This window comes from Mercenaria mercenaria, chromosome 15 (assembly GCF_021730395.1).
Source record: "Mercenaria mercenaria strain notata chromosome 15, MADL_Memer_1, whole genome shotgun sequence".
Taxonomy (NCBI): domain Eukaryota; kingdom Metazoa; phylum Mollusca; class Bivalvia; order Venerida; family Veneridae; genus Mercenaria; species Mercenaria mercenaria.
The window spans coordinates 65,178,699-65,203,389 of NC_069375.1; the positions used below are offsets into that span (position 1 = coordinate 65,178,699).

The 24,691-nt window shown below is 36.1% G+C and overlaps 1 protein-coding gene across 6 annotated transcripts in view; it reads right to left on the minus strand.

Annotated features, from left to right (window-relative positions):
• The window catches only part of LOC123527282 (G-protein-signaling modulator 2-like), a 100,403-nt gene that overhangs the window by 68,818 nt on the left and 6,894 nt on the right, over positions 1–24,691 (minus strand). For 2 of the 6 annotated variants that reach the window (XM_053525482.1, XM_053525476.1), the window contains exon 2: positions 4,363–4,463. The gene's annotated coding sequence lies outside the window, so the exon portion shown is untranslated. Of the gene's footprint in view, positions 1–4,362; positions 4,464–7,140; positions 7,249–16,892; positions 16,912–24,691 lie in introns of those variants that run through there. The other 4 variants (XM_053525478.1, XM_053525481.1, XM_053525477.1 and 1 more) reach the window with 4 other exon arrangements.

The window sequence follows — 24,691 nt, forward strand, 5'->3', positions numbered from 1 at the left end:
ACATAGTTCAAATGCAGCCACACAGGGCGCATAATTCATCCTCTACTAGTACAGACACACAGCGATCTGACCAGAGGGACAGAGTGAGACAAAGCCCCCACGACAGAGAGATCAGAAATCAGATACAGGCTTGTCCGGCTAACTTAGCCTAGCTCGTTGCGAATAGACAGCCTGGTTCTTTAACGTGCCCAGTGTATAGCACTGATACATGCAAGGATTGCCTGGGTTCCTGACCAGTACACCTCTAGCTGGGTGGGAAACACTGAAAACTCCCGAGTAGCTGCCGGGGATCGAACCCCCGACCTCAGGATTGGAAGGCCAGTGTGCAAACCACTGAGCTATCCGTCCACCACCAGAGATGTCATTATCAGAGATGTCACCATTACAAATACATTTGTAAATGTACCAAAAAATGTTCCCAACAGATTTCATTTGGGATTTCCTAACCGACATATGCAGAATAAAATTGGACGTGACGCGACAGCGACAGTCAAAAGTCATCACGCTCTATTATTTCGACTAGCCTTCTTCCAGTTTTGTTCTTTAATCCAGACACTATATATAGTTTGATACTGACGTCATTAATACGTTTAATATCTAAAGATGACCTTATGGTCGAAACGTTGTGTACTTTTAGTAAAAACAGCAAATAATTCTATTATCCTTATATAGAAGAAACCGTACTAGGAAGTTTAATTTACAATAATGTCAATAACATTAAATGTACCTTCACATTTCTCGAAAATGTCAGTTAATGCGTTAAACCGGCAGAATTTCCAAATATATCCTGTAACTTGAGTGTAGAATACAAATGACAACTTATTTCTGTCTGTTAGTTTCCATAACACATCAAGTATTATTTTCATCTCCTGAAGTTCACACTATATGTTCTGAATACATCAAGTAACTCGCGTACAAAAATGCACGTGACAAAAATCACAACTTTTTACGTCAATTTATCCCTTAAGACGCACTAGTTTTCACACAAATCAAGTATTATAAATTTGAGCGTAAAAATGCAAAAAGCTAGAAATTAAGGACAAATTATTCCGAAAAACTGAAACATGATTTCTAATAAAACACAAGCTAATGTCTCCCAACAATGAAACAGAGATTAATGTTCCATACAAGAAATTTCTCTCTTTTCTCGATATTGGTTAGTGTGCACTGCTATTGATTTTTATCTGTTGCAAAATTTTTTAAGAAAACAGTTCCCTGCACTATTTTGTTTACTGAGCGCTACGGGCTGTAAATTGATTGGTAATTGGTTATTGATATATACACAGACAAATTAATGGCAATTTAATAGAGTCTAATTTCAACGTTTACAGGGGACTAGTTCACATATTTTAGGTGAATTTTTACAGGGGACTAGTTCACGTACTTTAGGTGAATTTTTTTCTCTCTCTCAAGTCTTTACAAGGAAGTTACTGTGAAAATGATATAAGTAGTAAAACACTTACTGACATATGATTTTTACAAGATATTCTAATTGATAGCCAATTTATTTCACAGAATTGAGTAAACAAAGGAGAAAGTACTTAAACTTTGTTTCTGCTATTTAAACCAACTTCTAGCACTTTTATTCACAACACTTTTTTCAATGTCATTAATAATATGAATAAAATTATATATTCTATGCCAAATTTGTTGGAAATAAACATGACATTGTCTTTAAAACTGTTAGATTTAAAATTTCCAATCTAAAAGGACAACATCTGATAAAGTAGCTAAAACAAATCAGTTATTTTTCAAACTTAAAAATTGACAATGTTAAAATCTAAATAAAGTCTGATCTAAAAAAAAACAACATTATCCCATCCAGATGTTTTGTTCACTTATTAGGCTATCATTACAAAAGATTTGTTTGTGGTAACAAGACCTACCTGTGAAAATCGCTGCAACCAACTTTTTTTTTCTGGCCTGTTAGGATGGATTTTTTTTTCCCTATATCATTATATGCACACACAAAAAAATCCCTACCTACCTTCCCACACAAAAAAACTCTGGGTTGCGTTACAGCAAACAAATAATTTTTAATTATGGCCTTATATTATTAAAGGCAGCATCATAATTATGAATTAGTACTTAAAAAAATACGCATTTCACCTCTATAAATCAGTGAAATGTCAGAAGGAAACGCTATTAATGTAAACGTTGACATCATGTAAATTAGCTGTTGTACTGAAACTGGTCTAAGAGACGTCAATATTTCTTTCCTCTATATTACGAGAAAACTATAGAAGAAACATCGATTTCCCTATCAATGTAGAAAAATATTGCGATATCGTAGTGTGACATTTTCATGACCTCGATAATACAGGAAGCTTATCTCTGAAACCAACGGCTTCATTTTCTAATTAACGTTGATTATTTATCTTTACTTATAATATCAATACAGTGAAAATTTTTATGTTAAACTCCTGAAAAAGTATTCTAGACCCAAATATCATATTTGAAAATATGAAGAAAAAAAATTACATTCAATTTAATTGGAAACATAAAAATTAACAAGTTACTGTGAATAAACAGTTAACTATGTGTATTAGGTTTAAAACAGTATGCATTTTAATGTAATGTATATAGAGTAAAGCACAGTATCACTATGTAAAAATCCTGGAAAATGCATTACATTTATTAAATTGTAGCTTTTCATGCACAATTAATTTACATTATGTAGTAATGTTAAATACATTTCATGAGAATTTTCTACTGTTCAAATAAATATCTAAAAATACAATTTTTAGATTCATATTTTAGTGCAAATTTGTGTCCCCTAGATATAGTGAACCAGGGTTCGAATTTAAGCTCGCATACTCGCGAAATGCGAGTGCAAATTTCAAACTGCGAGGTGAGATTTCAGACACCAGCATTTTTTTGCGAGTGAAAATTTTTGGCTGAATAATGTGCATTTCTAACGGTCGTCTCGATCTTACACTGTTCTTTCTTTAACAACTCGCGGTCATTGCAGCGCATTGTCATTTGCAGAACGAATTTCGGAGCACTCTTACATCTGTCGTCGTAAACGGAAGTTTACACTCGATACATGTCCCGTGCGCATGTCTTTTCAACTGCTGACAAGTACCTGCGCTAATTTTGATGACGTTTACCGCATCCGGTGGGTTTTTTGGTAATCTATAATAAGTTACTATTTACATAGCGCAGATACGATTGGCTTGACTCGTCACGTGGATGTTTGTGTTAATGTTGTAATAAAGTGACAAGTCGCGGAAAATGCAAGTTGTTTTTTCATTTAGCAAGTTAAAAAAAATACCACTTGCGAAAAAATGCAAGTAGAAAATCTGGCTAAATTCGAACCCTGTGAACTTTAAATTACTTGGTTTTCTTTGATTTACATGTCATATACTTTTTTTTATTGGAAACCATTATAAGAAAGAACTGAAAGACATGACAGACCTTTTGTGTTTTGGCATAAAAAAAGAGAAGAAAAACAAAGCCGCTTCCCTTTTCATCAGTACTGTAAAATCATTTAATTTTGTGGACACAAAATTTTGTTGTTTTGGTCAAAATGGGAGTTTTGTGTGGATATATATTAATTTTGTGGATTCCTTTTCCTCAATACTGTAAATCGTTCAATTTTGTAGGTATACACAAAATTTTGTTGTTAATTTTGGTCAGACTGGGAGTTTTGTGTGGATATACATTTGTTGATTTCAAATTTCAAACATAAAATGGGCATTTATTAATTGATTCAAATTAACTTTTGTAGAATTAATTCTCAAATTCAACAGAAAAAAATATTATAAATAAATTCACGGTAATTTTTTGAATTTTTGCAAGTTAAGCTATTCTGACAATTCCAAACTATCTTTGGCACTGTTTGATGCTAAATGGAATAATTTATTTTAATTGAGCCAACTTTAGCATTGTATACACAGCCTTCTTTCACTGTATGGTTCCATCCCAATAACGGAATTTATCACTTACCAAACAACTGCGCATAAATTGGCAGCTTACCGTTAACCGAAAAAGAAACATTTATCTATAAATTAGTTAACAGCCAGAAATCACTTGTTTCGTTCAGTTGTATGAACAGAAAAAGACTTTGATGGCTAGAAGGGTGAAACCTGGGTAGAAATTTTGTAAATGTTTACCAGTCAAACATGACATGGACTTGCTTAAAAGAGTAAACATGGCAGCTTTAATTTATGTAAGAAATAAGGAAATAAACTTAATTTATTGCCTTTAATCAGAGTACATAGTAGTCCTTGGCTATGTATAGGCTTGGAAACTAGTATTTTACAACTTTGACACCATCTAGGTCCCAAGTCATGACAATAGTATTAAACAAAAGTAGCATTATAAAATCTTTACTCTACACCTTAGATTAAAATGTGTTACCTCCAACCTCAGTTTCTTTTCACTCTGGAATATCTGACATGGGCAAACAACTGTTGAAAATTTTCTTTACACCAGGAAGGACAACTCTGGCATTCAAAAACCTGAAACATAAAACATACATATTGCACATGTATAAATTTATCGAAATTTATCTCAAATCAATTCTTTAATCACATCCACAAAGTTCTGCAAGATTGAAACCTTCAGTAAAAGTCTTAATAATCTTCTGGAAACCTGAAAAAATGCCATTTCTGAGGAGTTACTTCCCCTGAAGTCATTAATTTAATGGCACTAATATAACACTAAGGAAATAATTTGATTCAATCAGATCTTTATACAAGTTCATCTGGTGGAAATTTCTACCAGGGAATAGGATTACATTCATCACACGAAAATCCTCTTGGGCCGCTGTAAGTCTGTATCTTGATAAGATTTTCTAGAAAATGGATAAAAATAACATAACATTCTTAATCTGAAATCAGACTAAATTGCTTTCCTTCTGTTGTACAATAATATATTTTGCACAGTGGCACAGATTCTGAAAAAGAGGCAGAAGAGTCCTGACCTAATTCAAGAAAAATTGAACGAGAGCTTTAATATCCCCCGACAAAGCTTTCATACAGTAAATGTAAAAAGTTGTGATGCAGGGACTTTCTTCTCAATTTTGGTTGACAGTTTTCACTGTTTTGGTAAAATGTGGAAGAAATGTGTCATAAGTTACAGATCTGGAAAATAAAAGTGAAGGAAACAGATGTTCTATTATTAGCAGATGTGGATGGGGCAGCAGTTAAAGACACTGTGTTACTTGGTAGCTTGATGTTCTGTTGTGTAAGACTGTTACAGTAGTAAATAAAACAAAAGGGTCATGAAGGCCCTGTATCGCTCACCTGACCTACTGACCTAAAGATCATCAAGATTAACATTCTGACCAAGTTTCATTCAGATATGGTCATAAATGTGGCCTCTAAAGTGTTAACTAGCTTTTCCTTTGATTTGACCTGGTGACCTAGTTTTTGACCTGACAGAACCCAGATTCGAACTTGTCCTTAAGATCATCAAGTTTAACATTCTAAGTTTCATGAAGATACAGTTATAAATATGGCCTCTAGAGTGTTAACAAGCTTTTCCTTTGATTTGACCTGGTGACCTAGTTTTTGACCCCACCTAACCCAGATTTGAACTTGACCTATAGATCATCAAGATTAACATTTTGACCAAGTTTCATTAAGATATGGTCATAAATGTGGCATCTACAGTGTAAACTAGCTTTCCATTGATTTGACCAGGTGACCTAGTTTTTGATCCTACATGACCCAGATTCAAACTGGACCTTAAGATTATCAATATTAACATTCTGACCAGTTTCATGAAGATACATCATAAATGTGGCCTCTACAGTGTTAACAAGCTTTTCCATTGATTTTACCTGGTGACCTAGTTTTTGACCCCAGATGACCCAATATCGAACTTGTCCAAGATTTTATTGAGGGTAACATTCTGACCAAGTTTCATTAAGATCGGGCCAAAATTGTGACCTCTAGAGTGTTAACAAGCTTTTCCTTTGATTTGACCTGATGACCTAGTTTTTGACCCCAGATGACCCAATATAGAAATCATCCAAGATTTTATTGAGGGTAACATTCTAAACTAGTTTCATTAAGATTGGGCCAAAAATGTGACCTCTAGAGTGTTAACAGTTAAATTGTTGACGACGGACGGACAACGGACACAGGGCGATCACTAAAGCTCACTAAAAATCCCTACACTGGTACACAAGATATGTTGAGAAACTGAAATTAACTATTTGACCTTTGACCCTGAAGTGTGAACTTGAACTTGGATCATGTAAGTTTCTTGTCATATTACATGTATGATGTTGAACATTTATGTTAATACTTAATTAAACATTCTGAAATAAAGTGTTTTGATGTTTGACCTCAAAGCATGACAATGACCACTGACCTAGTGACCTGAGGTATGTGAACAGCATTTTGTCTTGAAAGAGTAAATGACGGAAGCTTGTTTTATGACACTTTTTCCTGTAGTTTATAAGATATGGAGCCGATACAAAGTTAATCTATTTGACCTTTGACATCTGTGACCTTGACAATGGACTTAGTGACCTGGGTCATGCATGGTTCTCACTGTATTATCATGGTGAACATTTATGTAATTATATTTACTGGAAAATCAATAAGCCAGTCTGAAATAAAAACTATTTTAAATTTAACCTTCCAGTGTGACCTTGACATTGGACTTAGTGACCTGGGTTGTACACTCTTCATAATGGCTTGGTAATGTACATGTTTAATCAACTGATGCAAGTTGGATAAAAATCCTTCCAATGCTTTACAAGGTTTGACCTTGAAATGGGACCTTAACCTTGGATGTAGTAATCTTGGTCATACCTGAGTTTTGTTGTAATATCATGGTGAACATTTGTAACTTCACATTTGAGCTAAACTAAATCAATATAAAGTTACCAGGTAATAATAAAACAATGCTTCAAAAAAAAAAAAAAATTACATGTAATCACAACTTTTCAAAAATCCTTTACTTTCCATTCAAATAAATAATTCCATTTTATATTAACACAAACAACAGATAAATCAGTTAATTCTATTGAAAAAGATTAAATATAATAAATATTATAATACTTTAAATGAATAGTAAACAATTTCACTCAAAGCAAAAGCTTAAACATTTCTGAACAGTATAAGAACTCTAGATTTATTTTATCCATACACTAACAAATGTATTATCCAAATAAGCCCTTACATAACCGCAATCCAGACTCGTATTTCTGAGAATATCAACCTCAGTCCACGAGATTAATCTGTTTTCCCAACATACGCAATTCTATCCATACAAATCATTAGCTAACGCGTATGAAGGACCGTTCCTATTGTACAGAGAACAGATTTTCTGGCAGTGCCTGAGTTTCTAAATTGTCATATATTGAAAGTAATCAATACGTGATACTTGAAGGCTGGCGTATAAACAAACTTGAAATCATTACCGACACTTGTACAGCATAACATGGTGTGGTATAACAGCTGTAGATAGCGGAGACATTTTTTTTTCTAAGCGCAGTTAAGATGCTTTAAGAATCAATATTACCTCATTTAGTGAGACAATTTACAATTATTCTGGTATTAAAGGAAGTTGAATGACCTATATATCCTTCATTTTACTGTTCACAATCACTTAGGTATTAAAGACTCTTGCATTAAAAGATTGACAGATTTGTAATAACATGCCGGAGCCATTAGCAATTAATATGTTCTAGTAATAACATTGATTTTGCATTTAGATCTAGATAAGTTTTAGGTGAAAAATAATTTCTCTAAAAAATCAATAAAAAGTGAGTACTCTGAAAGTGACTGGTAGTATAAAAAAACTTATTGACGTCGTAAGATTTTTGCAAGATATTCTTATAAATAACCGAAAATGTTGTGCATAAGGTAGTAAACCTGGTGACTGCAACGCTTTTGTAATAATGCAGAAAAATTTACATTTTTCTCGCATTTTTACCGATATATCTATCTTTAATTTTCACCACTTTATCATTGTTCAGTGTCATAATATTATGATAATTTTATGCCAAACTTGGTAGAAATGAACATGTTAAAAAAATTTCACCCAAACTGTAGGCGAGTAGCTTTAATGACTGCTGTATGAACTAATATTTTACGTCATGCAAAGTTCTCATTCTGTTACACTGTCATACTAAGGAATGTTTTAATTTTCTCTGATTTGAAGTACCTTATTGATAAATCAGTGTAAATACAGAGTATAAAGTCAACTCAGTTGAAGCTTTTACCAATTAAGTTTTGCTGCCTGATGCGTTTATTGTTTGTGTAATAATTATATAATGCATTTAAAAAGAAGGTCCAAACAAACAAAGAAAAAATCCATCACAAGCTGTTTGTAAAATACACATGCCGTGGGAAGCGACTGGGTGTATAATTTTGTATACTGTGACCTTGACCTTTGACCAAATGACATCAAAAACAATAAACAATAAGGACTATGATTACAGGCAAATATACTATGAAACCTGACAGCCAAAGGTATGAAAACTTGACAGCCAAAGGTACGGAAACTGACAGCCAAAGGTATGAAAACTGACAGCCAAAGGTATGAAAACTGAAAGGCAAAAGTACGAAAACTGACAGACATACTTTTTCTTCAAAAAGTCGAGCTAAAAAGGGGTCATCTACTGACCACAGGCAATCATAATATGAAGTCTGATGACTAGAACAAAACATTTTTAATTAGTGATCAACTGGTAACCATTTTCTGTCTCGAGCTTTAATACTGTGACCCTGACCTTAAAAACAAATGGAATCGCCAACTGACTATGTACAGGCAATCACCATAATTATGAAGTTTGACAACTTCAGGTCAAAGCCTTCTTTAGTTATTGAGCACAAACAAAACCAATAAGACACTATAACACATAAAAATTTACCAGTTACCAACAAAAAATTCTGAAAGCTACAGGCTGCTGACCTGTATGTTCATAATATATTTTATACTTTTTACAAAAAGAGAAGATGCTCTGCCTTAAACCTACTATTGGTTCTGCCTTTGCGACCAGTGCAGATCATGATCAGCCTGCACATCCATGCAGTCTGACCAAGATCTGCACTGTTCGCCATTCAGTCAGTATTTCTTTGGTAAACACGCCTTTTAAGAGTTAATGGTACAGTCCAAATTGAAAGATGTAAACAAGAGGGTCATGATGACCCTGAATTGCTCACCTGAGTAATACGAGCCACATGTTTAAAATGGCACACTGATGCTAAAATATTAAAAAGTAGGTCAGTAGTTCAAATTCATGGTCACTGAAAGTCAGTTTTAAGATTGGTGTGCAAAACTGTACATGTCATCCAAATTTCAAGGCTGTATCTTAAAAACAAGAAAGTAGGTCAGTAGGTCAAGGTCACAGTCAAGTTACCCCTAATCCATTGGGGTCATCAGGTAATTATAATTAAACAGTCTAGGAAATATGATCTGATAATTTTTGAAGTATATATATTCCTATATAACTCATATAACAAGTGACCCCCGGGCAGGGCCTCTTTCCACCCAAGGGGCAAAATTTGAACAATCTTGTTAGAGATCCACTAGGCAATGCTACATACCAAATAAAAGGTCTAGGCCTTGAACTTAAAGACAAGAAGATTTGTACTTTTCCCCCATATAATTCTAAGTTAAATTTGGTACCCCCAAGGCAGAGCCTCTATTCATCCCAGGGGCATAATTTGAATAATTCTGGTAGAGGACCACAAGGCAATGCAACATAACAAATATCAAAAAGCCTTCCAGTTTCAGGCGAGAAGATCTTTTAAGTTTTTTCCTATTAGTCTATGTAAAACTTGAGACCCCCGTGGTAGGGCCTCTTTTCACCCCTGGGTTATAATTTGAATAATTCTGGTAAAGGACTACCAGGCAATGCTACATACCAAATATCAAAGGCCTAGGTCTTGTGGTTTTAGACAAGAAGATTTTTAAAGTTTTTCCTATATAAGTCTATGTAAAACTTGTGACCCCCAGGGCGGGGCCTCTTTTCACCCAAGGGGCACAATTTGAACAATCTTCATACAGGACCATTAGATGTCACATGCCAAATATCAAGGCTCTATGCCTTGCGGTTTTGGGCAAGAAGATTTTTAAAGTTTTTCCTTTCGGTTGCCACGGCAACCAGAGTTCTTCATGAAATTCAATTCTTTAAACAATTTTGGAAGGGGGCCACCCAAGGATCATTCCTGTGAGGTTTGGTGTAATTCTGTCCAGTGGTTTTCAAGAAGAAGATTTTTTTAGAAATTGTTGATGGCCGCACGCCGCACGCTGCACGACGGACATTGAGCGTTCAGAAAAGCTCACCATGAGCCTTTGGCTCAGGTGAGCTAAAAACTCATTATAGAAATTTAGCAGAGTAAGGGTTAAATTCTGTGAAGATCGATTCCTTACTTCTGGCATATTCCTTTGAGCAGTCAAAGACTGGGAGACATTTATCGTTTCCATTCTCTTACAATATTCCCAACATTCATTTCTCAGTGACATTATTTAAATTTGGTTTCTTGACAGATAATAAATCTTCTGAAAGCGAGAAATGAAGATCTAAACTGCGACAGCCAAGGAATTAAGCAACAGTGGATTGTAAAAAAAAAAATACCATCGCTTTCTTAATTAACAAGATTTTACTTCTTTTAAGCTGGGAAACAACACGACATTATGGCCAAGATGAAATCATACGAGACTTTTTATACCTCCCTATAACGAGGTTTCAAACTGACCTTTGCGGTACATTTATTTGGGTTTTACGGCGCACCAACACAGTATAGGTTATATGGCGCCAAACAGGACTACAAAGTTTTGTTCCACATCTCATTTACATCGAAATAAAAACATGAGGTATGGAATCAAAATTTGCAAACCTGCTGGAATCACTGGAGTTACTGCAAAACCAAGTGTTAAGACCCTATTAGTCACCTCTTACGATCATGCAAGGGTAAGGCAGTGGTTAAGGTGTCCAGTTTCAAATCCCTTGTGTATACCTGCCGTTGGTTCAAAGTCCCCTTCCCCACCCACCTCAAAATAAAGAATTAAAGCCCAGGGCTTTTTTTCCTGTAAATCTATCTCTGGTAAAAGGAAGTAATCCTAATGCAAAAAAGTATGCTTTTTTTCCCAAAGTTGAATTTAAAATTCCCAAATGATTATACCTTTTACGGTTTTTGCTGTTTTAAGATAGTTTCACTAATTTGTATGTATATTTAGGTAAATTATTATACTGTTGAACAATTACTGAAATGCAATTCATTAATATTTCACACAAAAACACATTTATATAGATTTCGGTAATTTGCAAATTGTACCAATTAAGACAATTTCCGAGAGCATTTTCCCAATTCCATCGGTGTCGGTGGCATTCCCAAATTGATGAAAAAAAGGCCCGAAGCCAGTCAGATGGGTTCCTCACATCAACCACAGTGGCAATGGGCACATGATTCCATACATGTCAGAATCCTGAACCAGTAACCAAGGAGGCCCCTTCTTGAAAGTCAATAACGGTCACTAGAATATAATGACGCCATAAACGCTGTGCGGGAAAATATTTCGACATATCACAGACAAAACAAAAGCTGATGGAAAATAAATTGGAAAAATGGAAATACGTAACAGACAAAACAAGTAGCCTGCATAGAATAAATTGGAAAAAGAAAACTCTCATGAGGAACGGTAATATTATTCATTTCATTTCTTCGTTCAATAACATAACTGTTGCATTTCAAAGATTTTCCTAGTGTCTCCCTGGAGAATACAGCTTAGAAAATTTATTGAAGTGACGACGAACATCAGAAAACATTATTTCTAGTGTTTTGTGGTGTGTGGTGAAACAAAAAATACAAAAATTCTATAAATAGAAATCTCCAAAACATGAATTTCTACAGGGTTTTTTTTCGGCTGTTTTTATAGCCGTTATTCGACTATATTCCCAATGCCAAAAAGTATGTATTTTTCCCAAAATGAGTGCAAAAATTCCCAATCTACATTCTGAAAAAAATTTCATCAAAATTGCACAAAAATTGACCAAATTATGGACAATTTTGTAATGGAAGTGTGCTTAAGAGGTTCTACAATTTGAAACAAGTGTATGAGAAAGTGCTTAAACTCATCCTTACTTTATCCTATGGGGCTAAATATTTCCCAGTTTGGAACATTTACGTGTCATAATTCCCAATTTTGAGGGTATAGGCTATGTTCCCAAATTACCTAGAAAAAACCCTGTTCTACCAAACTTTTTATTTTTCATTTTATTTCATGGGTATATGAAACTCGTATTTTGTGGTGACATGAACTTTTGGATAAAAATAATCCAATTTCCATCATTTTAAGATAAAATGAATACTTATCTTATTTGTTTGCTGTGACTCAATTTCGTGAATAAAATGTGACAGACAACGAAATCCAAGAAAATTAGTCTGGGCAGCATAAGTATTAATGATTTTACGGCATATATAACTATATTCATTATACTACGCCAGATCAAGTGTGCTCTAAATTCTGACTTTTTTATATAAAATATGTTTCCACACTGTTTGAATTGTAAGTTTGTTGTAAGTTTGACATTTTAGATATGTGACTGGGGGTGTGGGGGGGCATTTTAGATATCTGGCTGGGGGGTGGGGATGAAACCTATTTTGTTTGCAGAACTCCGCGACTGGTGTTTTCAGATCAGTTTCTTTAGACAAAAGCCGCCATGAATTTAACATCAAAGACTATGTAAAAATCACAGGCTATGTTTAAATGACAAATATTTAATAATCTGAAGGCAACAACTCTCTAACCCAGCCTCTACTACTGTATAAATCAATAACTGTAATGTCCCATTTAGATTCTATCACTGACCAATCAAACTTCATTAGGTGAAACTGGAATTCCAAAGCTACCATGATGCAACAATATCAAAAACCAATGAAAATCAAATATTCAAAAAGCCTGTCTCTTAAATTGTACCGTATACTGCTCTATAAGTGCCCCCCATCTCCAACATATTTCAGGGCTCCAGATAAGATGCGTATTAGCGTAAATTACGTATAGAAATAATGCAAATACACATGTCTAATAATTTCTAAGCGTATAAAAACGTATATGAAATTACAGAAATGCACACAATGCCTTTTTTACTAGCGTAAAAACAAAATCTGAATCGTCTGGATGGGTTACGTTACATAGCCGATCAGCCTTAATTCTGCCACATTGAACGTATACACGCATCGTATGATCTCTATAAACCTAGATTAAACTATACACTCAATGCGTGCATTAGTCCAAATAATTGTACTCAAGAGTTGAATATCGTTATATTATTTTGACTTGTCGATATCCGGCTCTAGGTAGACAACGAAGAATATCAAAATGTAAAATCGGTCTGCCCGAGGACTCATTATTTAGACTATGCGTGCATTAACTAATATTGATGGTAAGGTAGTGTATTTAAAAGCGGTGTCGATTTAAATTATCAACTTCCGGTGTGAAGTAAACAAAAACAAAATGTCTCTTTCGAAGACTGCTCATTTCTAAAGGTGAAAAAACGCTTTAGTATTTCTTTCAATCTAAAAAAATGATCAAAAAAAAAAAAAAAAAAAAAAATCATAAAAGGTATATTAGCTAATCTTTTGGATACCGTAGTGAGTACATGCATGAAGCCGAAGCATGTTTCAATTTCGGAGAAAACGCATGCGGTTTGGAAAGAATTATATCCTTGGAATGTTATTGATTCTGGCAATCCTATACAAACTAAATTAAAATGTGCATTATGCATAAAGTGTAAAATGAAAAATGTGTTTGTGTCCACTGGTTCTAGTAACCTCTAAAAGTCTACTATAGATAGGCATTGTGATTCCACTGACCATCAAAATGCAACCAAAATGTCTTTGAAAGACTATATGACAGAAAGTAAAATTTTGATTGACACCGATTGTGAATAAAAAGCAGAAACTTGACATAAGTCATGGGTGTTACACCCAATAAATATGTTAATAGTTATAAAACTGTTTTGTGTTTTTTTTCTCATTTATGTTTTTTTTAGCGTTAAAATTACTCCTAGTCAATTTCAGATTTTACCATTTTACTCATTCACAAGAATTATGATGAGTAATTACTCCTAGGCCAAAAAAATTATCTGGAGCCATGATATTTGCAGAAGAAACAAGAGCTGTCACTAATGGTGACAAATGCCCCCGCAGCACCTTGACCTTTGACCTGGTGACCCCAAAGTCAGTAGGGGTGGTGTACTCAATAAGTGCTATCAGCATAAAGTTTGAAGGTCCTGGGTGAAGTGGTTCGCATGTAAAGTGCCTTCATGCAAAAAGTTAACGTTGGCCCCTGTGACCTTGACCTTTGACCTGGTGACCCCAAAGTTAGTAGGGTTGGTGTACTCAATAAAGTACTATCAGCAGATAAAGTTTGAAGGTCCTGGGTGAAGTGGTTCGCGAGTAAAGTGCCTTCATGCAAAAAGTTAATGTTGGCCCCTATGACCTTGACCTTTGACCTGGTGACCCCAAAGTCAGTAGGAGTGGTGTACTCAATAAGTACTATCAGCCTGTGAAGTTTGAAGGTCCTGGGTGCAGTGGTTCGCGAGTAAAGTGCCTTCATGCAAAAAGTTAACGTTGGCTCCTGTGACCTTGACCTTTGGCCTGGTGACCCCAAAGTCAGTAGGGGTGGTGTACTCAATAAGTACTATCACCACGTGAAGTTTGAAGGTCCTGGGCGCAGTGGTTCGCGAGTAAAGTGCCTTCATGCAAAAAGTTAACGTTGGCCCCTGTGACCTTGACCTTTGACCTGGTGACCCCAAAGTCATTAGGGGTGTTGTACTCAATAAGTACTATCAGCATGTGAAGTTTGAAGGTCCTGGGTGCAATGGTTCGCGAGTAAAGTGCCTTCATGCAAAAAGTTAACGTTGGCTCCTGTGACCTTGACCTTTGACCTGGTGACCCCAAAGTCAGTAGGGGTGGTATACTCAATAAGTACTATCAGCACGTGAAGTTTGAAGGTCATGGGTGCAGTGGTTCGCAAGTAAAGTGCCTTCATACAAAAAGTTAACTTTGTGACTAACTTACTTAAACTAACGAACGAACGAACGAACGGACGGACAGTTGAAAACTAATATGCCTCCCTTTCAGGGCATAAAAAGCTCAAGTTACAGAGTTTCATTCAAAAGACAAAATTCAATATAACAAGAGCTTGTAGAATACGAAATGCCCCCCTTGATGCATTCAGTAACTGCACAAGAAACAGAAATCATTTTGCTCACTGTGCACTGGACATTTGACGTACTGATCTCAAATCAATAATTATGCAGTGTTTATTCTAGGCCACCCTATGGGGCCATTGGCGCGTATTTTACCGTATTAGCGCATAAAATGTTTGCCCTATAGCGCCCACTTTTTCAGAAAACAAAATATTCAATCCGTTTACGATCAGCCGTATGCGCCGACTTCCAGAAGTTGTGAATCGAATATGACTCTTCTGATGACGTAACCTGCATTTTCATTGGTCGATGTTAAAATAGTAGCCAGTCTCCGGTCTCCTAACAACGGACAGCTTTCAATGTTGCTATGTAATGGCGGACAAAAACACAGTCACGATTCGGAGAAAGAAGAAATCAAATTTTACGTTTTTCTCTAAATGTCCAAAAACAGCAGGCGACGGAGAACAAATTTTCAAAGAAAGATGACATGTCCAAGACTGCTAGATCGCCCAATAGCGTAACCACTAAGCCAGAATCAGGCGACAAACATTCATTCCATAGTAAATGGCTGTCGGACTTTCCGTGGTTAGGTTTCGGTAACGATAAAAATATTATAACTTGTAATTATGTTTTAAGAACGGCGAAAGTAATACGTTGAACTCCATGTAAGAAACGTATTTAAAATACAGCCTTTCATTTCAAGTAAACCAGTTTTTCTTTCATGGCCCTTGTTTTTTTCAAATGTCTCCCAACTTTTTGCCACCATGGGGCCCTTTGACCCCACTTAAAAAACTTCTGGAATGAACACTGATTATGGGTCATTAACCAGTCACAAGTGACCTCCGTATCAAATGTGATCTTAGACTAAAGAATTCTCTAGTTATTTGGCAAAAAAAAGTTCTACTGTTCTGGGTCAATGTGACCTTGATCTTTGACCTATTGACCTCAAAATCTATAGGGTCGTCTGCTGGTCATGCTCAACCTCCTTACAAAGTTTTGTGATCCTACGCCCAAGCTTTCTCAAGTTATTGTCCGCAAAATGGTTAAACTGTTCCGGGTCACTATGGCTTTGACATTAGGCCTACAGACCTCAATATCAAGAGGGGTCATCTGCTGGTCATGACCAACCTCTCTATTAGTGATTTCCCGATTGTCACTGACAATCGAAAAATCGTCGTTAATTTTTCCAGGTCGGCGACAATAGATTGTGTGTGAGGCAATCGATTGTCGGATAATAATAGATCTTTTCATTCCATGTATTAATTTACTTAACCTGCTGGATAGGGCTACACGTTTTCACAACCCGATTCCTACTACAGGAGTTGTTCCACCATTTTACCAAAATTTTTGGTCAAGGAGGAGCACTGTTTGCATTAAAATACCGGAAACTTGGATAATTTTCTGCCTCGTAAGTTCGGACAGTAAGTGATGCAATTGTTTACCAACAAAAAATTGAGGAAAATCGAGGGGAAATGTAATTATATTCTTATTTAAATGGATTTGCCACATATGGCAAAAGGTAGTTAGAATCAACGATTTGAATGATTGTAAGATGATGTCATTCTGTCAATTGTGTATATGTAACAATCGTGAATTTATTACAATCATAATTTCTCAAACAATTACACAAACAGAAATTAATTTCAGTTTCAATCTTTTTCACTGCATAATCTTTTTAATCTGCCCCGAGGATAAAACTACAATGTACAATGATATTTCACAAGTCAAATAAACGTGTCAAAATATTACAAAAACAAAATTTTCTTACCCTAAAAATTTATAAAACATCCTGTTAATCCACTGACATTTACTGGCGAAAGAAATTCATAAGATTCCTAATTATGGAATGCCAGTCACGACATGCTACTTGCCACTTGGTAGTTGCTATTTGCTAATTGCCACTTGCCGTTAGCCATTTACGTCAGGCAAAATTTTACATGCACACCGTTCAGTACGGAATGCCGGTCACGACATGCCAGTTGCCAGTTGCTACTTGCCAGTTGCTAGTTGCTACTTGCAAGTTGGGTAAAATTTATAGGTACACCGTATGATTGCATTTGGCACGATGTGTGATAATCAGCAAGTGGCAACTGGCATGTCCCTACCTGCATTCCATAAAAAAAACAAAGTCCCATAACTGTGCGGATTATTTTTCTGAAAGAACCTAATATGCACCATGCACAAATAGGATTACTAACGATGTCTTGTGTTAAGTTTCATTAAATTGTGTGGATGGGTTCAGGAGATTAGGCTCGCACAAGATTGCATATGCAAACTCTATGTATAAAGACCATTAGTATAGTAACAAAAAACAAAGTCCCGAAAATGATTTTTTTCTGAAAGAACCTGACATGCACCATGCACAACGACTGTTTAACTGATCACTTGTGTGAATGAGGAAAATTGGTGCGCACAAGATTGTGTCTACGGACAGACAGACTGACGGACAGACAGACAGACAACCTGAAACCATTATTACCCACCCCAACCACGAATACGTTCTCATCTCTCATTATCATTGTCAATAGAGTGCAATTATAATCAGAATATATTTTAACTAAGTGCGATAAAGCTACTGTTATATGAAAGTACATTGCCTGGCAATTAGCAAGTAGCAAATGGTATGTAGCAACTAGCAAGTGGCAACTAGCAATTTGAAATAATCATGCGTTATGATTGACTGAACGGTGTGCATGTAAAATTTTGCCTGCCGTAAGTGGCAAATGGCAAGGGGCAATTAGCAAATAGCAATTAGCAAGTGGCAAGTAGCATGTCGTGACCGGCATTCAGAGTCAATCATAACGCATGATTAGTTCAAATTGCTAGTTGCCACTTGCCAGTTGCTATTTGCTACATACCATTTGCTACTTGCTAATTGCCAGGCAATGTACTTTCATATAACAGTAGCTTTATCGCACTTAGTTAAAATATACTCTGTTTATAATTGCACTCTATTGTACAATGATGAGAGATGAGAACATATTCGTTGTTGGGGGGGGGGGGGGGGGGTATAATGGTTTCAGGTTGTCTGTCTGTCTGTCCGTAGACACAATCTTGTGCACACCAACTCTCCTCATTCACACAAGTGATCAGTTACAACAGTCGTTGTTCATGGTGCATGTTCTAGGTTCTTTCACTAAAAATCATTTAGGGGACTTTGTTTTTGGTTACTATACTTTATACATTTTATACATAGAGTGCATATGCAATCTTGTGCACGCCTAATCTACTGAACCCATCCACACAATTTAATGAAACTTAACACAAGACATCGTTAGTAATCCTGTTTGTGCATGGTGCATGTTAGGTTCTTTCAGAAAAAAAATCCGCAAAGTTATGGGACTTTGTTTTTTTTTATGGAATGCAGTTAGGGACATGCCAGTTGCTAGTTGCTACCTGCTAGTTGCCACTTGCTAATTGCTACTTGCCAGTTGCCACTTGTTAATTACCACGCGGTGTACATATAAATTTTACCCAATTTGCAAGTAGCAACTGGCAAGTAGCAACTGGCATGTCGTGACTGGCATTCCATACCTAATATTTCGAATACACTGTGTCACCTCACACCCAGATGTTACCACTTCTACCCGTCAATCAAAATTCTTAAACTTCAAACAGTGTACAGCTTTGATCTTTGACATGAATGGGCTGCTGGTGTCATGCACTTTTCTTTTGATATCTCTGCAGGTCACTTCTGGTGTGATAAAAAAAAAATAGTTGACTGGATAGTTTTTACAAGCAGAAATAAATTATAATTCCTGGAGATATATGTGCAAACAGTTTGTGTGTGTGCGTGTGTGTTCTGAAAAATAGAAAATAGAAGAAAAAAATGAAATAAAAAATAGAAGTATGAAAAACAAGAGCTGTCTCCGTAGGATGACACATGCCCCCAATGGCACTTTGAATGAATAGTTATGGCCGATGTTAGAGTTAAGGACCTTTGACCTACGGACCTGGGTCTTGCGCGCGACACATCGTCTTACTGTGTCACACATTCATGCATAGTTATTTTTAAATCCATGCATGAATGACAAAGATATGGACCGGACATGCCCATCAATGCACTATCATGAAAACTGATCTTGAACGTCTAAGTGTGACCTTGACCTTTGAGCTACGGACCTGGGTCTTGCGTGTGACACGTCGTCTTATTGTGGTACACATTCATGCCAAGTTATTTGAAAATCCATCCATCGATGACAAAGATATGGACCAACACGCCCATCAATGCACTATCCTTTAACGTCTAAGTGTGACCTTGACCTTTGAGCTACGGACCTGGGTCTTGCGCACTGCACGTCATCTTACTGTGGTACACATTCATGCCAAGTTATTTGAAAATCCATCCATCGATGACAAAGATATGGACCGGACACGCCCATCAATGCACTATCCTTTAACGTCTAAGTGTGACCTTGACCTTTGAGCTACGGACCTGGGTTTTGCGCACTGCACGTCGTCTTACTGCGGTACACATTCATGCCAAGTTATTTGAAAATCCATCCATCGATGACAAAGATATGGACCGGACACGCCCATCAATGCACTATCCTTTAACGTCTAAGTGTGACCTTGACCTTTGAGCTACGGACCTGGGTCTTGCGCACTGCACGTCGTCTTACTGTGGTACACATTCATGCCAAGTTATTTGAAAATCCATCCATCGATGACAAAGATATGGACCGGACACGAAAATTGCGGACAGACCGACAGACTGACAGACCGACAGACGGTTCAAAAACTATATGCCTCCCTTCAGGAGCATAAAAATTCACAAATCAATGTTCTTGTTTTGGAAATTATGTCTCCTCTTCAAGATGTTTTTTTAGATATTTTGCTGATTTTGGCTATTCCTAAGTGGAAACAGCCCTAAAACAATGTGACCAATGTATTTTATTTCTTATTTCCATTATGAATATTATCCTGACTTATTAATATCAATATACCCAGTTTGAAGAAAATTGTTAGTTTGAAACATGTGACTATGCTCGCTATTAAATCAACGCTCCTGAAATTTGGAGTCACTTTACTTTAAGGCTTCATCTGAATTTTCAGCACACTTTCGGGTTTAATTTTGTTATGATTATAAGTATTTGAGATGATAGGGCAGTCAACGGATTCGTTTTCAGTTTCACCAGCCAAGACTGTGGGTGGAGAACGGTAAACAACATTGGGTTTCTGTGGTCTATGTAGCTGTTTATGAAGCGACATAAAGTAATAGGCGGTAAATCATTAGACTGAATGGCAGTGTCCGACAAATTTATAATCTTGCTGGTAGCCCACTGTAACAGAGCACGATAGGCATTAATTCTCCCACATTGAACGTATACAAGCATTTAATGGTATTCAATAAACCTAGGTTGAACTATATTAATTTTGTATACACTCAATGCGTGCGTAAATTAAATAGTTGGGAATTAACATTGACGGGTACGGTTACTGTAGTGTATTTCAAGCTGTGTCGATTTAAAATTCAACTTCCAATGTGAGTAAGGCCTTAAAAAAAAATTCTTTGTTTTCCGGTAACATGCTAAAAATTAGGGTAGTAGGTCGGAAAATTTGTTTTTGGAATTTTTTTTTTGAGGAGACTTTCGGAAATTATTTTGTGATAAAAAAATGCTACAAATAAGGGGTTATACTTTAGAGCATCAGTAAGTTGATTTTAACATCACTGACCATGTTGTTAAAGCAAAAAAGTGCGCAGTTTGATTAACTTTTTGTTAAATTGGAAAAATTATCTCCAAGGCCATAAAAACATTAGGGTCGGCCAAAAATTAGGGTAGGTCCGATACCGGAAACAAAAGTTTTTTTTACCCCTAAACAAAATGTCTCATTACAAGAATGTGAAATGAACATACACTACACATTTTTAAACCAACAAAAATGATCCCAAACCTAGCTAAGGTATCTGATCTGGATTCAGCAGCGAGTTGTGAAGCAAAGCCAAGCAAGGGAGAAAAAAAAAGCAAAACTTAAATACTGAATTGAATGAACTGCAAACATTCATGGTGTATCACTGTTATGTAACCAACAAATAGTTTAAAACTGATTTAGTTTTTTCACATCATAATTTTCAGGAGTAAATACTCTAGTCAATTTCAGTTTACCATTTTACTCATTCAAAAAAAAATAGATGATACATGTAAATACTTATATGCATAAAAAAATTTCTGGAGCCCTGCGTTATGGAAATAATTTCAATTTGCTTTTATTTAAGAAAGTGCAAACTAGCAGCCCAGGTGCACACGATAGCTTGTTTGCGTGAATACAACTCATTGATTGCTGAATTTATCCATCACTCAAAATAATGCAAGAAGGATTTCCCGATGTAAGAATAAAAAAATTTTCTTTTAAAAGATCAAGCATGGCCAGGAAAGTGATGGAAAAATGTCATTAATAAGCATAAAGCCACATGAAACACGCCCATCAATGCACTATCCTTTAACGTCTAAGTGTGACCTTGACCTTTGAGCTACGGACCTGGGTCTTGCGCACTGCACGTCATCTTACTGTGGTACACATTCATGCCAAGTTATTTGAAAATCCATCCATCGATGACAAAGATATGGACCGGACACGCCCATCAATGCACTATCCTTTAACGTCTAAGTGTGACCTTGACCTTTGAGCTACGGACCTGGGTTTTGCGCACTGCACGTCGTCTTACTGCGGTACACATTCATGCCAAGTTATTTGAAAATCCATCCATCGATGACAAAGATATGGACCGGACACGCCCATCAATGCACTATCCTTTAACGTCTAAGTGTGACCTTGACCTTTGAGCTACGGACCTGGGTCTTGCGCACTGCACGTCGTCTTACTGTGGTACACATTCATGCCAAGTTATTTGAAAATCCATCCATCGATGACAAAGATATGGACCGGACACGAAAATTGCAGACAGACCGACAGACTGACAGACCGACAGACAGACAGACGGTTCAAAAACTATATGCCTCCCTTCAGGGGCATAAAAATTCACAAATCAATGTTCTTGTTTTGGAAATTATGTCTCCTCTTCAAGATGTTTTTTTAGATATTTTGCTGATTTTGGCTATTCCTAAGTGGAAACAGCCCTAAAACAATGTGACCAATGTATTTTATTTCTTATTTCCATTATGAATATTATCCTGACTTATTAATATCAATATACCCAGTTTGAAGAAAATTGTTAGTTTGAAACATGTGACAATACAATTTTACAAATAAATATTGATTCTTGTTGTTTTCAATGTTATTCATGTCATAACATGTAAGCATTTCGATTGAAATAATAATTTAACAAGAGCTGTCCGTAAGACAGCCAAGCTCGACTATTCGAAATATTGTCACAGAAGCAGGAAATTATTACCCAAAATGTTAAATATCAAAAGAGTTTAAGTTCGAAAGGGGACATAATTTGACCAAAATACATATCAAAGTTATGGGACTTGATGCTATCAACTAGTTTTATAACCCCGAAGAAACATGTTAGGTTTCAATTCAATATCTGCATTAGTTTTGGAGATAGTAACTTGCATGTAAACTTTAACCAGAATTTTCTAAGTCCAAAAGGGGGCATAATTTGTTCAAAATACATGTTAAGAGTTATGGAACTTGACCTAGTGAGGCTGGTAATTGACCTAGAAAAGGAATAAATAAGATTCAAAGCTATATGCCTTTTGGTAATAGCTGTATGTACTTGCACGCAAAACTTTAACCAGAATTTTCTAAGTCCAAAAGGGGGCATAATTTGCCCAAAATACATGTCAGAGTTATGGGACTTGATTCTATCAACTAGTTTTATAACCCCGAAGACACATGTGAAGTTTCAATTTAATATCTATATTAGTTTTGGAGATAGTAACTTGCATGTAAAACTTTAACCAGGATTTTATAAGTCCAAAAGGGGGCATAATTTGCCCAAAATACATGTCAGAGTTATGGGACTTGTCCCAGTGAGGTAGGTAATTGATCTAGAAAAAGAAAAAATAAGTTTCAAATCTATATGCCTTTTAGTAATAGCTGTATGTACTTGCACGCAAAACTTTAACCAGAATTTTCTAAGTCCAAAAGGGGGCATAATTTGGCCAAAATGAAGGTCAGAGTTATGGGACTTGGTGCTATCAACTAGTTTTATAACCCCGAAGACACATGTAAAGTTTCAATTCAATATCTGCATTAGTTTTGGAGATAGTAACTTGCATGTAAAACTTTAACCAGGATTTTCTAAGTCCAAAAGGGGGCATAATTTGCTCAAAATACATGTCAGAGTTATGGGACTTGACCCAGTGAGGTAGGTAATTGATCTAGAAAAAGAAAAAATAAGTTTCAAATCTATATGCCTTTTAGTAATAGCTGTATGTACTTGCACGCAAAACTTTAACCAGAATTTTCTAAGTCCAAAAGGGGGCATAATTTGGCCAAAATGAAGGTCAGAGTTATGGGACTTGGTGCTATCAAATAGTTTTATAACCCCAAAGACACATGTGAAGTTTCAATTCAATATCTGCATTAGTTTTGGAGATAGTAACTTGCATGTAAAACTTTAACCAAAATTTTCTAAGTCCAAAAGGGGGCATAATTTGCTCAAAATACATGTTAGAGTTATGGAACTTGACCCAGTGAGGTTGGTAATTGTCCTAGAAAAAGAATAAATAAGTTTCAAAGCTATATGCCTTTAAATGATAGCTGTATGTACTTGCATGCAAAAACTTAACCAAGGTGTGACGCCGACGCCGACGCCGACGCCAGGGTGAGTAGAATAGCTAGACTATTCTTCGAATAGTCGAGCTAAAAAACAATATATTGTCATTATTGTTCTGAGGTGTAGACGGTGCACGGTGAAACCAATTTAACATTACCATAAATAATAAATGTGAGTGTTTCGATTAATAATCAATCGATTGTATCCGTCAGATTCCATTTGATAATCGACAGCACTTTGGGTCCGATTATGAAACACTACTCTATTAACTTCCATGATCCTAGGCCCAAGCATTCTTGAGCTTTCATCCAGAAACTGTTTAACTGTTAGGGGTCACTGTGACCTTGACCTTGAATCTACTAAAAATCAATAGGGGTCATCTGCTTGTCATGACCAACCTCTCTATCAACTTTCATGATCCTAGGCCCAAGGGTTCTGGAAACTCGTAAACTGTTCCTGGTCACTGTGACCTTGACCTTTAACCTACTCAACTAAAAATCAATAGGAGTCATCTGCTGGTCATGTCCAACCTCCCTATCAACTTTCATGATCCTAGACCTAAGCGTTCTCGAGTTATCATCTGGAAACTGTTTGACTGTTCTGAGTCACTGTGACCTTGACCTTTGACATACTGAACTCAAAATCATTAGGGGTCATCTGCTGGTCATGACCAACCTCCCTATTAACTTTCATGATCCTAGGCCTAAGCGTTCCTGAGTTATCATTCGGAAACGGATTTGTCTATGGACCTACCTTTGCAAAACAATATACCCCTCCTTCTTCGAAGGGGAGCATAAAAATGTGATGTGACAAGTGCAAGGAGATACCTACCCTGCCACCTGTTTCAATAACAGCAGCCTGCCGGTATGAAACTAAAT